Genomic DNA, 14650 nt, shown 5'->3' on the forward strand with positions numbered 1-14650 from the left:
GTGCAGTGCTGGTGGGGATGCTGTCCCTGCTCACATGGAGGTGACAGTCCAGGAGGGGCCAGGCATCTTGTTAAACACTCACAGAGATGCAGTCCAGACTCAGGGCTAAGCCTACAGGTACAATGGCCATGAGTCTCATGGACAGGAAGGATGGCTGGGAGGAGCAAAGGAGAGAGGAGATGCAAGATCAGGGCTCATACCTGAGTTCGTTGGGGTGAAGGTTGCATGAGGATTTCTCAAGGACCAGAAGTGGAGTCAGGGGCAACGTGCCTGGGACAAGGGCTGTTGTGTCTTTCCTGAGAAGACCTCCGCTCTGACAGGCTGTGAGGACTAAACCAGGAAAGCCAGATGCTGGAGGAAGGGAAGGCTCTCCCCCCACCATAGGAGGTGCTGCCTGAGAACCTGGCAGGGGACCCTCCTAAGGATTCAGGGAAGGACGAGAAAGGGGACTTCAGTCTGAAGAATGAACACATACAAAGGTGCAGAGGCAAGAGAGCACAGCGACAATTTCAGGGTTACCAGACAGCAGTAACCATGTGTATTGCCAATTATTTGCTACTGTGATCACCTTCTTTTCCTCCTTTGACATGGGGAAAGTACACAGCTTGACCAACAGGCCACTGGGGCAACACCTGGACTGTGAAACCAGGTTGCACAGAAGCCCACCTCTCCTTCCTTCTCCAAGGCTGAGTGCGCAACCAGCACCATCCTTCCCGGTTGCCACCTTCCGAAGTGCCCCAGCCAATTGCCAAGAGTCCACAGGCCTTCAGTCACATGGCCATTCCATGGAAGACTGGATCAGAATTTGCTTCATGGCCTCTGGGCCCCTCTAACACTTTGGCTCATTATCTCTCCCAGTTGTGCTCCCTCCACCCCCGAGCACTGGCCATCCCGGCCTGGTGACTCAACCAGAGCACTGGACATGGAGTTACTTGGGGTTAAATCAGAAGAGACTTCCTGAGGGCTATGGCAGACAAGAAGAGGAGATGCCTTGTGTGCTTGAAGGTCCCTGAAGCCTTCCCCAGGCGGAAGGGCAGGGCAAGCAGAGGGACCAGGCGCAGAGATGGAGAAGAGCAGGGGGTTCAGCACTGTCTGAGTGGTTGCGGTGGATGGGGCAGCCTGACACCTGAGGCCTGCAGGGCAGGGGCTGAGGACAGCAGGGAGCATCAAGACCCAGACCCCGATGCCCCTGCCTCAAGGCAGCGGGGGAAATGGCCCAATCAGTGCTTGGCCTGAGCCCCTAGACAATGGTGTGGAGGGCGGACAGTGGTCTGGGGAGAGCCTGGAACCAGAGAAGGTGGAGTGTGGAGGCTGTGGCTACACTTGAGAGGAAAGAAGACGGTGGTAGGAGCTGGGCTGGGCTGGTGGGAGGCCAGAGGGAGTGTCCTCAGGAGGAAGAAGGAGCAGGTGGGGCTCCCAGGCTTTCAGCTCAGGGCTCCTGCGGCGGCACCCAGCCAACGGCAGCCAACAGCTCAGTGCGGACAACCAGGGGCACTCATGGGAGTCTTGAGCTCAGAGATACAGACCAGTGATGTGTGTCCCTGATAACTGGTATCTTGAGAAGGGGTGTCCCCAGGAATGTGTGAGGACTGGGAGGAGAAGCAGCCCGGATGCACCTGTGCCAGCCCTGCCTCTTAGGAGGAGGGTCCTTGGAGGAGACCGAGCAGGAGCCACGGGGGAGGCAGGAGGGCACCCAGGAGAGTGGCAGCAGGGGACAATCGGGCAGGGGGCAGTTTCAGAACACAGAGTGTCTCCAGTGCCTGTGGAGATAAAGACAAGGCTCGAGAGGGGCCTCTGGATCCAGTGAGGGCTGGTCAGCCTGCCATGGCCTTGAATGTGAGCCTGCAAAGAAGTGTTGTCAGTGGTGTAGATGACCCTTTCTCAGGCTCCTTTTGGAGAGGGGCCAGGACAATAGGTCGTGTTTGTCAGGGACCGGGGACAGGACATTTTTAGACTGAGAAAGCAGTGGAGAAGAATCCAGGAGAGGGGGCAGACAGAGCTCACTGGCTGAGGGCTGGGCCCAGAGAACAAGATGGTGAGGGCTTGACTGTCTGCCTATGGACTGCTGGATGGATAAGGCTCTAGATGTGGTTCGTACTCTCCTCCATTCATCAAAGCTTAACTGAGTTCCTACTGGGTTCAAGGCAGTGCCTGAACTTGGAGGTTGCTGTTGAATCACTCCTTTACCCTATTCCTGAGGAGGCCAGAGTGTGGAGGCCGAGGGGACGTAAGACACAGCCGGGTCTTCCCTCTCCTGGAGGACTCAACGTTCTTGAGCAACCCTGCCTTTGACACTCCCCATGGGCCCCAGGAGAGGCCAAGACGTTGTCAGGGAGATGGAGAAACCATTTCTTCACCTTCCACAGGAGGCTTCCCGCTCCCACTGCCCAGCAATCCTGTGAGGTAACGCACGGGCTGAAGAAAGCCCGGTGAACACCCTGGAAGGTAGCCAGGGATGGGGCAGGTCAGGAAGGCTCCTGGTTGAGCCTTTGCATCAGACCCAGGTTGAGCATAAAGGAGGGTCCTGCGTGCTGGGAGGAGGCCAACTTGGGGACCATGGAGACCCAGAGGGCCAGCCTCGCCCTGGGGCGGTGGTCACTGTGGCTACTGCTGCTGGGAGTAGTGGTGCCCTCGGCCAGCGCCCAGACCCTCAGCTACAACGAGGCCGTGATTCGTGCTTTGGATCAGCTCAACGAGCGGTCCTCAGAAGCTAATCTCTACCGCCTCCTGGAGCTGGACCTGCCTCCCAAGACCGTGAGTCAGGAGGACTCTGGGGAGGGGGCCTGTCTCCCACTAGTGTTGGCCACACTGTCATCCCCTTTGCTCAGGCTGTACCTCCTGTCAGGAAGGGACTTCTCCCTCTAGGTGGGCTCCCACCTCTTCCAGGAAACCTTCCCAGAGCTGGGTCCCCTCCCAGCATGAGGCTTCCTGCCTTAGCATCTCTACTGTTGGAACAGGCACCCTGTACACCCCTTTTGGGCCTAAGGTTCTCTGGGAGCTCCAGGGATAGAGGGGGGTCACTGGCTCTGCCATGTGACTTCCCTGCTTTAAGTCCCCTCTTAACTCGGTGTCCCGCTACCAGGGAACGACTCTGCTCAGCTTGGAGGTGCCAGTGATAAGGTCTCTCCCTGCAGGCGACCCCTGACTTCCCTCAGCCCCTCAGAGGTTCAGGTGGTCTCATCAGAGCTGGTCTTGTGCTGTTCTCTGTGTGCCCACAAGCCCAGGAGTGGGCTCTGTCCCCTTCCCCTGTGCACCCAGCACCAAGCCCAGGGCCAGGCACACAGGAGGGGCTGGAGAGGCTGCCATGTAGGTGGGGGCAGGGAGACAGATCAGAGAAGGAAGCATGAACCTCAGCCCAGTCTCCCCACTTTGATCCTTGACCAGGATGAGGACCCAGACTCCCTGAAGCCTGTGAGCTTCACAGTGAAGGAGACCGTGTGCCCCAGGACGACCCAGCAGCCCCTGGAGCCAGTGTGACTTCAAGGAGAATGGGGTGAGGCTGGGGGCTGGGGGCACTGGTGGATGCTTCCCAGGGAGCCTAATACGGGGCTTCGGGCAAGATTTCCAGTCCGTAGGCTGAGTTTGGGAGGTGATGGCCCGGGGGGTTCCAGTTTGACCTCGAGCCTCCCCTTCCAGCTGGTGAAACAGTGTGTGGGGACAGTCACCCTGGACCAGTCCAAGGACCAATTTGTCATAAACTCTAATGAGGTGAGTGGCCCCTTCTGTGTTATGGAGCTGATAATGGGTTGGGTTGTGGAACATCCTTTGGACCAATTACCTGCTGCCCCTTCGAGGGCAAAGAAAGGCCCCCCAACCCTGGTCCCTCCCTCACCCGAGCCCCAGGCCTCCAGGACTGGCTCTGCCATCCCTTAGAGCAGTGGTTCTCTAAGTGGGGTCCCACCCGGGAACTTGACAGAAAGGCAGATTCCCAGGCCCCACTCAGACCTCCTGAATCAGACTCTGGGCTGGGGCCCAGCCATTTGCATTTTCACAAGGGCTCCAGGGGATTCTGACTGTGCTGAAGTTTAAGAGGCATTGACTCAAGTCATGGGCTTTCATTTCAGCCCCTGCTCCAGTCCAGCTTTGTTGGGATGGGCTTGTGACCCTGGGAAACCCCTTGCCATCTGTGGCCCCCAGTTTTCTCATCTGTCTGTGTGTATAGGTATTCAACCACCTGCTCCAAGTGTCACACTGGAAGTTGATTAGGGCTCCAAGTTTCCTGCAGTGGCCCAGGAATGGGGGTGTTCAGGTGGGGTGTGGTCCTGTGTTAATCTTGAACCAATCCCCAAAAGAAGCCTGTTTCCTCCTGGTTCACAGATTCGGACTGTGGGGCTATTTCGATGGCTGGGTGACTTCCTCCAGAGAGGTGGGAGAAGATAGGCAAAAAGACTGAGAGATTTGGTCAGAGAATCAAAGATATCTTTGGGATATTTCAGCCCAGTGAATACTGCTAAGAATCAGCTTATCCTGGCTCAGACTTTTGGACTCTGAAAAATAAATTCTTCTGAAAACAATTTCCTCCACATTCAAATTCACTTATCTCCCCTCCTTCATCTTACCAGGACCAAGTCCTTAACTCTGAGAGTCCTCTTGGGTGTGTGTGTGTGTGAGAGAGAGAGAGAGAGAGAGGATCACTCCTGTCAATACAGAGATGGGTGAGGCAGCTGTTCCTTCCAGGAGGGCATGGGGAGAGGTAACAGGGCCAAGAGGTCCAGCACAGCATCTCCATTCTCGGGTCCCTCTCGTGCCCTTCATACACCTCTGCCCTCCTCCTCCAACGCCCAGTAGGGACTTAATGAGAACTGCTCTGTGTGCAGTGCTGGTGGGGATGCTGTCCCTGCTCACATGGAGGTGACAGTCCGGAGGGGCCAGGCATTTGTTAAACACTCACAGAGACGCAGTTCAGTCTCAGGGCTAAGCCTACAGTTACAATACCCATAACGTTTTGCTTCCTCTTGACAGTCGTAACTCTGGAAAAGTGTGCCCCTCATGGCTTTTCCTCTGGTATTGAACACATCACTGTGGCCGTTCCTCAATGCCGTTCAAACAAAAAGCAACCACACTCATTGAAAGAGGGATCAGATTTGTGGTTAGAGTATGGGTGGAGATTGGATGAAGGTTGTAAAAAGTACAAACTTTCAGTTATAAGATACAAAAGTACAGGGATGTAATGATGACTATAGTAACACTGCTGTGGTATAGTTGAAAGTTGTCAAGAGAGTAGATCCTAAGAGTTCTCATCACAAGTAAAAAAAAACATTTTTTTTTCTTTTCGTATCTATATGAGATGATGGATGTTAATGAAACATTGTGGTAATCATTTCACAATATATGTAAGTCAAATCGTTATGCTGTACACCTTAAACTTATACAGTGCTGTATGTCAGCAATATCTCAATGGAACTGGAAAAAACTACTTTTTAAGAGTGTAAAAGGATTATTGCAGCAAAAAGTTTGTGAACCGCTGCCCTAGAGAAACTCTCCATGGGTGTGCAAGGAGACACACAGGATAACAACCAATTGGAATACTGGTCTAATTTTACAATAGATACCATACAGCTGTGAACAAAAATGAACGGATTACCGTATATCATTAAAGAAATTGTGCAAAATTAGCTAGTAGATACGTTATAAGGCTATTTATAGAATGTTTAAGAGCATGGAAACAAGACTACGTTTTGCTTAAACATTTATAGAATGTTTAAGAGCATGGAAACAAGAAAACGTGCGGAGGAGAAATCAGCAGGTTAACGCGAGAATACAGTCTTTCTCCGACCCGTGGGGGTCGCGTTCTGTTCCGAAACTACGCTTCCCGGCAGGCCACGCGCTGCGCCGTGACGCACTTCCTGCAGATGCACATCCTTCCCTCTGCACCGCCCGTGGCCAGGGGCGGGCTGTGAGATCGCTTAGCGACTGCACGCCGACGGTGGTACTGTTATTGCCGCTTTGCCTACCCAGGCGCAGATGTGGACCTCGCGGGAGCAATTCCAGCTTGGCAGTGGACGGTGAGTCGGGCGAGCTGGCGAAGTGCTAGGGCGAGAAGAGGGTGACCGCGCTCCCCGTCTCCCCCCGGCTCTCCGACCTCAGGCGCCGGGCTGGCGTGGGCGGTATCCGAGGCTGAGGCTGGTCCTTCAGGAGGTGTGGAGATGGAGGGTGCGCGCTGTGGGCTGTGCAGCTCACCCCTCCCGACTGCTCGCCTTCTTTGTGGTTGGGGCGGGGTTTCCTCCCTTGGTGTCCAGTACCCTGTCCTCGTGGTTTGCAGCTACCTCTCCAAATCTCCCCGCCTCGACTTCCGCTGCGGGGGTCCCGTTTGCGCTCTCCACTCCGGCAGCCGTTGGTTGCCAGTGACTATTGAACGCTTCAGGTGTGGCTAATGCTACTGATGAACTGCCTTCTTAATTTTACTTCCAGTTAATTAATATCTATCTGAATAATGAAGAAGTCTAAAACATTTTTCCATCAGACACAAGGTTATTGTTTTGCTGAGACTATACTTCCCTTTAATCCTTGAAAATTTAACGTCTTTTTGAGATGTACTGTAAGTGTCAAATGCACACCTGATTTCCAAGAGATGGTTGGGGGGATTTCCCTGGTGGTCCAGTGGGTAAGACTCCGCTCCCAATGCAGGGGACCCGGGTTGGATCCCTGGTCGGGGAACTAGAACCCACATGCATGCGGCGCCTAAGAAGTCTGTATGCCGCGACTAAAGATGCCGCAACCAAGATCCCGCGCAGATCTGGCGCAGCCTAAATAAGTAAATAAAATAAATAAATATTTTTTAAAAAGAGAGAGATGGTTGGGAAAAAAGTATAAACTATGATAACTTTTTAACACTATGTGTTGAAATGATAATATCTTAGATATGTTGGGTTAAATGTTATTAAAGGTAATTTCACTTTTTATTTTTAAAAAGATTTATTTATTTATTTTTGGCTGTCGTTGGGTCTTCACTGCTGCGCGCCGGGGCTTTCTCTAGTTGCGGAGAGGGGGTTACTCTTCATTGCGGTGCGCAGGCTTCTCATTGCGGTGGCTTCTCTTGTTGCGGAGCACGGGCTCTAGGCGCGCGTGCTCAGTAGCTGTGGCTCACGGACCCTAGAGTGCAGGCTCGGTAGTTGTGGCGTACGGGCTTAGTTGCTCCGCTGCATGTGGGATCTTCCCGGATCAAACCCGTGTACCCTGCACTGGCAGGTGGATTCTTAACCACTGTGCCACCAGGGAAATCCCTAATTTCACCTTTTAAAAAACTATTTGAGAAGGCTTCTAGGGAGTTTTTTGTTTTTTGTTTTTTGGCCGCACGGCAGGGCAATGCGGAATCTTAGGTCCCCGACCAGGGATCGAACCCATGCTCCCTGCAGTGGAAGCGTGGAGTCTTACCCACTGGACTGCCATGGAAGTCCAGGAAATTTTAAATTACATGTTTGGTTGGCACTGTAGCTCTCATATTGCTCTTGGATAGCGCTGCCCTGTGAGAAGGGATATTTTTGCATCTGGTAGAGACTTCATAGCCTCTTGGGGAAGGCTTCCTAGAGGAGCTGATGTGTCTGGAGGGCATTCTTACCCTGTCTTGTCTGAGGGGTCTGTATCTACCACATTGCATGTTTCTGTTGGAGGTTCCTGCAGAATGGCTTTTTCAGCCCCTTTTCCCTAGCCACCATGAGCCTTCCTGGGGTGGGTTGTGCTGTAGAGAGAAAAGTAAGGACATGATGGTGATTTGAGAGCATGAGATTGGAGGAGGATGCATCTCTCACAACCAAATGTCTCCTGAGACTCATGTTTTCTTTTCTGCCAAGGTGAAGAAGATTCTAATGGTTTGGTTTTAGAAGCCATGTTTACACTTTTAATAGATACTGAACTGCCATGTAGATGGTAGTTTGCTCCCACCAATTATTAAAGAGGCACTGTTTCCTCACTGAGTTGAGATGCCATATTTGCCACATACTATGATTAGATTGCCCTTTCTTCCACCCACCCACCCACCCACCCATCCATCTATCCATCCATTCATTCTTCCATCCTTCTTACTCTGCAGTCTGAATTGTAGATATGACCAATCTGTGATTGACCTGTATCATGAGGGAGGGGGGGAAAAACCTTAATTGCTTTTAGGCACTTAGATTTTTGGAGGTCACTTGTTGCCAGAGCATAACCTAGCTTATCAGTCAGATAGTGATCCTTTTCTCCATGTCAGTCTGAAAAGTCTGGCTTTTTCAGTGTGAATTCTAGACGTCTGGTCACTCTGCATTTTCATTCAGTCATTGGCTCGATAGGCATTTATTGAAGCAGTGATAAGTGAAGCTGCTCTGAAACCAGAAGCTTAGATACTAGGCTTGGCACTGCCACTTGGGAGTGATACAGTCTTGTGAGCAAGTGACCTGACCTCCCAGTTCTTGGTTCCCTCTTTTGTGAGATAGAGGTAGCAGCAGTATTTACATCATGGCTTTGTCATGAAGATTAATGAAGCAGTGGACTTAGCACGGTGCCTGGTAAGTGGTACCTGCTTAATCAGTGTTAGCTACTGCTAGTGGTAGTTCTGGAAGGAGAAGAGCTGTGTAGGATAAGTTATGCTGAAGTAATAAATGACCTCAAATCTCAATGGCAGTCTAACAACAGCAGTCTAACTGGAATCCTATCTAACCCTTAGTGGGTTAGCTTCGGCTCTTGGGTTAGCTTTGGCTCTACTTCGTGTCCTTTCGATCCATGACCAAGGGTGAAAGGGCAGACCCTATGTGGGCAAGGAGCACTGTGACAGAGGGAGAAGAGCAAGAGAGATGAAACCACACGGTGGCTCTTAAAGTTGCTGTTTAGAAGAGAGACATGTCATTTGCACTCACACTTCACTGGTGAGGCAAGTCACTTGTATGTGCCTGATATCAGTGGGTGGGGAAGTGTAACTCTTGCAGAGAAGGAAAGCAAATACTTGGGAATAGCACAATCCAGTCTGAGGAATTTACCCTAATTGCTAGGATTACAAAAATGTCTGAAGAATTGTATTAAGCACTGTCAGGGACAGGTAGCTGGAGGAGTCCTGGAGAAAATAGGATAAGTCGGAAAAAGACTGTAAGAACATGAAGTTATATCTGGGGGCTTTCTTCTTTCTGTTCCAGCTTTTATAGATTGGTGAGAACAAATTGGCATAGTCTCAGGGTCAGAGTTTCCTCTCTCCTAAAAAGTCATATTGAAGAACTTTCCTGGCGGTCCAGTGGTTAAGACTCTGCTTCCACTGCAGGGGTCATGGGTTTGATCCCTGGTCAGGGAACGAAGATCCTGCATGCCACGTGATGAGGCCTAAATAAATAAATAAATAAATAGTCATATTGAAAAGAGTTCAATGTATGCATCCCCTTCTTTCTATTCTGTTTCATTACTCTATCGCTGCACTAATGCTAAAGCACTTTACTATGGCTTGATAGTGTGTTGTCATATTTTAGAAGACAAGTCTTCTTAGTCTTTTATTTTCATAATTTTCTTGACTATTCTTATATATTTTCTTTAAAGGAATTTTAGAATTATCTTGTCTAGAGCCATAAAAAAATCTCTGTTGTGATTCCGACTGGTGTTGCATTGAGTTTATTTAATTTGGAAGGAATTGATTGGTTTGCAGTATAATTCACCTTGTCCAGAAACATGGTATGACTCTTCATCTACCTGCATATCCTATTTGATCTCCTGAATAAACTCACATTCTAGAAGGGAGATAGATGGAGAAACATAAATGTAAACATGTAGTGTGGTGTGATTGAGAAGAGACCCAGGTTGGACATAAGAGGGAGTTACACCTCTGCCTGTGACATTGGAGTATGAGTCAAGGCTTACTGGAGCAGGAGAACCTGAGTGGTCACAAAGTGACAGTAGTCAGCAGTGGACTGAGACTCTAGTCAAGGAGTCTGCAGCACTACAGGTTCTGTAACAGCAGTTCCCTAACACTGCTTGCCTTTCTCTGGGCCATGTTGCTGGAGGTCTTTGACTCAGGTTTGTGGTGAGACAGATAATGCAAACTTCTGATGGGGTCATATGCCTTACAGATACTGAAATGGAAGATAGACAGCTTCCCAGAAGACACTGTAGGGCCTGCGGTTCTACCTAACTGATGGGACTTGGTTCAAAACTCAGTATTGGGCTTCCCTGGTGGCACAGTGGTTGAGAGTCCGCCTGCCGATGTAGGGGACACGGGTTCGTGCCCCGGTCTGGGAGGATCCCACGTGCCGCAGAGCGGCTGGGCCCGTGAGCCATGGCCGCTGAGCCTGCGCGTCTGGAGCCTGTGCTCCGCAACGGGAGAGGCCACAGCGGAGAGAGGCCCGCGTACCGCAAAAAAAAACAAAAAACAACTCAGTATTGTAGAAACTCCTTAGAGCACAGGGAATTGACTACAGCTGGAACCTAGACCAGCGGAGCCAGAAGCTGGGCATTGCATGCCCTGCACAGGGTCTGAGAATAGAAGCCCAGGTACTGTTCCGTCATGGCCATGGTATTACCTGCCGCTACCATGAAGAGTTGGAGACGTGGGAGTAGTGGGGGTTGTTGAAGTCTCTGCCTTAAAAGAAATAGTATGCTAATCATGGGGCTTATCCAAAGTGGCTGAGCTATTTGGTGCTAGCAGCAACCTGATAATCTAGACCTTGGGCTGCTAGCTGAGGACCTGATATCTTCCCCTCCCCTCTCCTCCTCTCCTGTTCCTTAAAGATGGCTGACAAAGGCCAAAGTGTGATGGGAAGAAGGGAGGGAGGCTGTGCCAAGTGGTCCTGAGTGAGGTAACTGGCGGGAGCCACAGTGCTCAGGTGGCTTTGTAGCTGGGCACTGCTGATGGAGGGGAGCCTCTGGCTGCTGTGTGGCTCCAGTAGGGGCCTTTCCCTCTCTGGCACTCACACCAAGGCAGGTATGGATATTGTGGGGCTGAGGGTCTCAAGTTTTGGGGGACTTTGGGGATCCCCCATTAAGGTATGTTGTTCCCATTTGTGATTTTCCAGGGGGGCAGGGGGTGGTGCTTGTGGAAGCGGAGCTGGAGGAGGTGGCTCCCCCTCTCTGATCAGGCCCGTGATACTTCCTTGTAGCCAAAGCAGCAGCCTGTGGGCTACATAGCTACAGCCTGTGTGGTGGATGCTCAGAGCTTCCCTTGATAGACTAACAGGTGAGTCAGTGAGCTGTGTCCAGCAGGTGGTACAAGGGTTAAGAGAATGTGTGGAAAGATTTAACAGTGTAGGATTGAGGCTGCTATATTTAGAAGGCCTGCTTGCAAGATTGGCCCTTTGCTGGCATCTGGGAACTTGGCACTTGACCTATTCCCTAACTAACAGGTATAGTTCACTGTACTTTGACACCTGCCTTCCTTCTGGGAGTCTGGAATTTTTATAGCTTCTCAGCAGAGGGTGCCTACATGACTTACCCCCAATAAAAACCTTGGGCACCTGAGGCTTTAGTGGCCTTCCCTGAGTAGAAACACTGCACATACGTTACTGAATTTTTCACTGTTGGAAACTCACTTTGTCCCCTTATGGGAGGGAGAGAGCATGAGGAAGCATGTGCATGGATTTCTCCAGACTCTGCCTGTGTCATTTTCCCTTGCTGATCCTGTTGCATATCTTTTTTGCTGTTATAAACCCTAACTGTGACTACAACTGTGTTGAATCCTTAGAGTCCTTCTAGTGAGTGAATGGGGGGGGGTGATCTTGGGGACCCCTGATAAAGGGATCCAAGTAAATGTAATTTTGGTATCAGTGCCAGGGAAGTTTGGAAGCCAAGGCATTGAATGCCTAGCACCTGGCTGGGAAGCTGTGCTTGAGCCAAGTTCTCAGCAGGGCCAAACTTTACTCTTTCGAAGTGGCCAGAGTTGAACCCCTGGACTTAAGGAGTCGATGAAAGGAGACACTACACAGTTCAGCAGAGGGGAGAATACCAGTGGGAAGAAAAGAGTTCCGCATCACCCATAGGGCCTATAGCAACCGGTACTCCATTGCCAAAGATGCTCCCTTGCCCTAGTCCTAGAGACCACTGGCACCCCAGAGACCAGTGGCGGCTGCAGATCAAGTTCATGACTGTCTAAGAGGGAAGGTGTCTAGACCTCTTAAGTTATAGGCAGGAGCGGATGGGCACTGAGGTATTGAAGGGGAAGATGGGATTGGCTCTGACACTCCAGTGATGCCAAAACTCTTTTGTGGAACCAGGATTCCATCTGAAAGCCTAGCTGTCAAACCTGAAATAGTGACTGTGTCTCCAACTGGGAGAGGCATAGTTCCTCCCCAGTGCCCCGCTCAAGTCTGGCAGATATGAGTCCTGTGGATGTCTTTCCTGTCAAGTATTCAACTACCAAGTCCTTGAGGCAATGGGCAGTATCTAGGGCAGGCCTGGTATGGTAGTCCCCTGCTAGCCGCTACCATACCCCAGACCTAATGGAAGATGTGGGACCCCAAAGAAGCAATTCCCTGTGCCCAGGATATCCCATAGGAGAGCCTAGAGACCCTGAAGGAAGTTGCAGAGGACAGAGACTTAAGGGCAGTGAGGGATCAGGACAGGTCTTCATCTGGGAAAATGCAAGGGTTTTCCCTGGTGGCTTGTCATGGTGGTGTTCTGGAAGGCTGCCTTCAAGCACCAGGTCATTTCTGGCCTGACCTGGGTCCAGTGTTTTGGTGATGGTGAGTTCTCTGAGGTGTCTCTGAGCAAGCAGGTGGCCCTGAGACTACTCAGCCAGTACTTTAACCTGGCTACCTTCAGGAACCTGGTTGCTTATAGGAAGGCCATGTACCAGGCCTTGGAAAAAACCAGGGTATGAATTGGCAGGCCCTTCTCAGCAGTCTTGAAGAGCTGGAGATCAACCAGAGTCCATGTTGGAATGGGCCCATAGGGGCTTCAAGCTGATTGACCTCCAAACCAACAACTGACTAGCTGGTAAACTGAAGGTGGGTTGTGCAGGCAGTGAAACATGGAATCAAAAAAAAGGAAAACAGGACCTGAAGACGCACAGCTGCCATTTCTGACAACTGCCTGCCATCTGAATGCCAAAAGTCAAATTGCTACAATAATGGCAAAGACCTCGGGAGAAGACCAGAGTCCAAAGCAAATAACTTTGGATATAACAAACAAGTGCAGTCTAGAATAGGGCTTGGCAAACTTTTTATGTAAAGGGCCGGATGGTAAATATTTTAGGCCTTGTGGGCTTCATGGTTTCTGTAGCAATTACTCAACTCTCCTGTTGTATAAAAGCAGCCAAATAGGTAAATGAATGGACATTGCTATGTTCCAATAAAACTTTATTTGTGGACCTTGAAATTTGAATTACATATGATTTTCATGTGCCATGTGATAATATTCTGTTTTTTACTTTTTCAGCCGTTTAAAAATATAAACACTTTTCTTAGCTCATGAATGGTATAAAAACAGGCAGTAGACCAGATTAGTTCTGTGCATGTTTGCCAACCCCTGGTCCAGCACTTAGCTCTTTGTCCTGTGGTAGGGGCTTCTCTGTCTCCTTCTGTCCACTCTTTGAGGATGGGCTCTACCTCTGCCCAACGTGCCAGGTCCAGTTCAATTGAAGGACAGTAAAATTGAAGAAAGTAGAGACAGTAACCACCATGTTGAACTTTAAAAGGAGAATGATTTTCCCTGTTGTCACGAATGGCAAAGATATTTTGTAGTACACTGAGCTAGAAAGGATCTTTGACTTCCTTGAATGCTGTGCAGAGTGTCCAACATGGACAGAGGCACCTGCTGGTGAAGTCCTGGACTGTGCCTGTCATCCAACACCTCTTGCCGCTCAGTGGTCTCATGATGGGGAGAGAGGATGACACCTAAGAGTCAGTTGAGGGATCCTCAACTGTGTGAGGCTCAACTCAGCTGTGTGAGGCTACTCTGTGTACCTCAGTTTTCCCACCGGCTTAGTGGGATCAGAGCCACCCTGTCTCTGGCAGGGGGAGGCTCTGAGCAGACTGAGGAGCCACCTCCTTGTGTGCTGCTCAGATCTAGCCACTGGGAGTGGTCAAATGTGGTACTCATTTTTTTCTTCTAAAACTTTAGAACTTGCAATAGTAAGATTACTGGATTTTTTTTTTCCTCTCTTGTATTTATCTTCAGGAACCTCGTTGCTTATAGGAAGGCCATGTCAGAAAAACAGTAGCTAAGTCACTCAAACCACAGTGCTAACTATGGTTGTGACTTGACAAATTGCCCAAGATCCTTATCAAACAACACTATAGTTTTATTTTTTAATTTTAAACTGCTTCATTTTTCACAGAGATGTGCAGTTCTGGATGAACGTGTAGATTTGGGACATTTTACGGGACAGAATGCTGGTTTTCTAAGGCATGTAGGAGGCTGTATTGTGTAAATGTCTTTCTTGAATCATCTGACACATTCTCCTCAGCTTAGTACAGAAGCCAGGGTTGTTGTTGGGGTCCATTTAGAGTGTTTCCCCAGATGGTGATTATTTCAACAGAGCTGACGTCATCATCACTTTGAGGGCCTTTTTTTTTCCCCAATACCGAGGACAAGGCCACCCTTGGCTAAATCCCTCCAACTAACCACACTGTAACCCTCTGAGGAGCCCAAGAAGGAGTGGGTCAAATTATAAGCTTCCATATATCTTGTAGACAGGTATGCCTTATCAGTATCTCCCTCTCTTTCTCACTGATGTGGGGGGTGTCAAGGAGGAAGCTTAGGGCTA

At 50.1% G+C, this 14650-nt stretch overlaps 1 long non-coding RNA gene and 1 pseudogene across 13 annotated transcripts in view; both read left to right on the forward strand.

The window, feature by feature from the left end:
- Positions 1 to 2556: 2556 nt before the first annotated feature.
- Positions 2557 to 4454, forward strand: LOC117313767 (antibacterial peptide PMAP-37-like; annotated as a pseudogene).
- Positions 4455 to 5861: 1407 nt separating this feature from the next.
- Positions 5862 to 14650, forward strand: part of LOC117313922 (uncharacterized) — a 100890-nt gene continuing 92101 nt past the window's right edge. For all 13 annotated transcript variants that reach the window (XR_012324010.1, XR_004528535.2, XR_012324013.1 and 10 more), the window contains exon 1: positions 5862 to 6005. This is a non-coding gene — a long non-coding RNA (uncharacterized lncRNA). The remainder of the gene's footprint in view (positions 6006 to 14650) is intronic.

This window comes from Tursiops truncatus, chromosome 10 (assembly GCF_011762595.2).
Source record: "Tursiops truncatus isolate mTurTru1 chromosome 10, mTurTru1.mat.Y, whole genome shotgun sequence".
Taxonomy (NCBI): Eukaryota; Metazoa; Chordata; class Mammalia; order Artiodactyla; family Delphinidae; genus Tursiops; species Tursiops truncatus.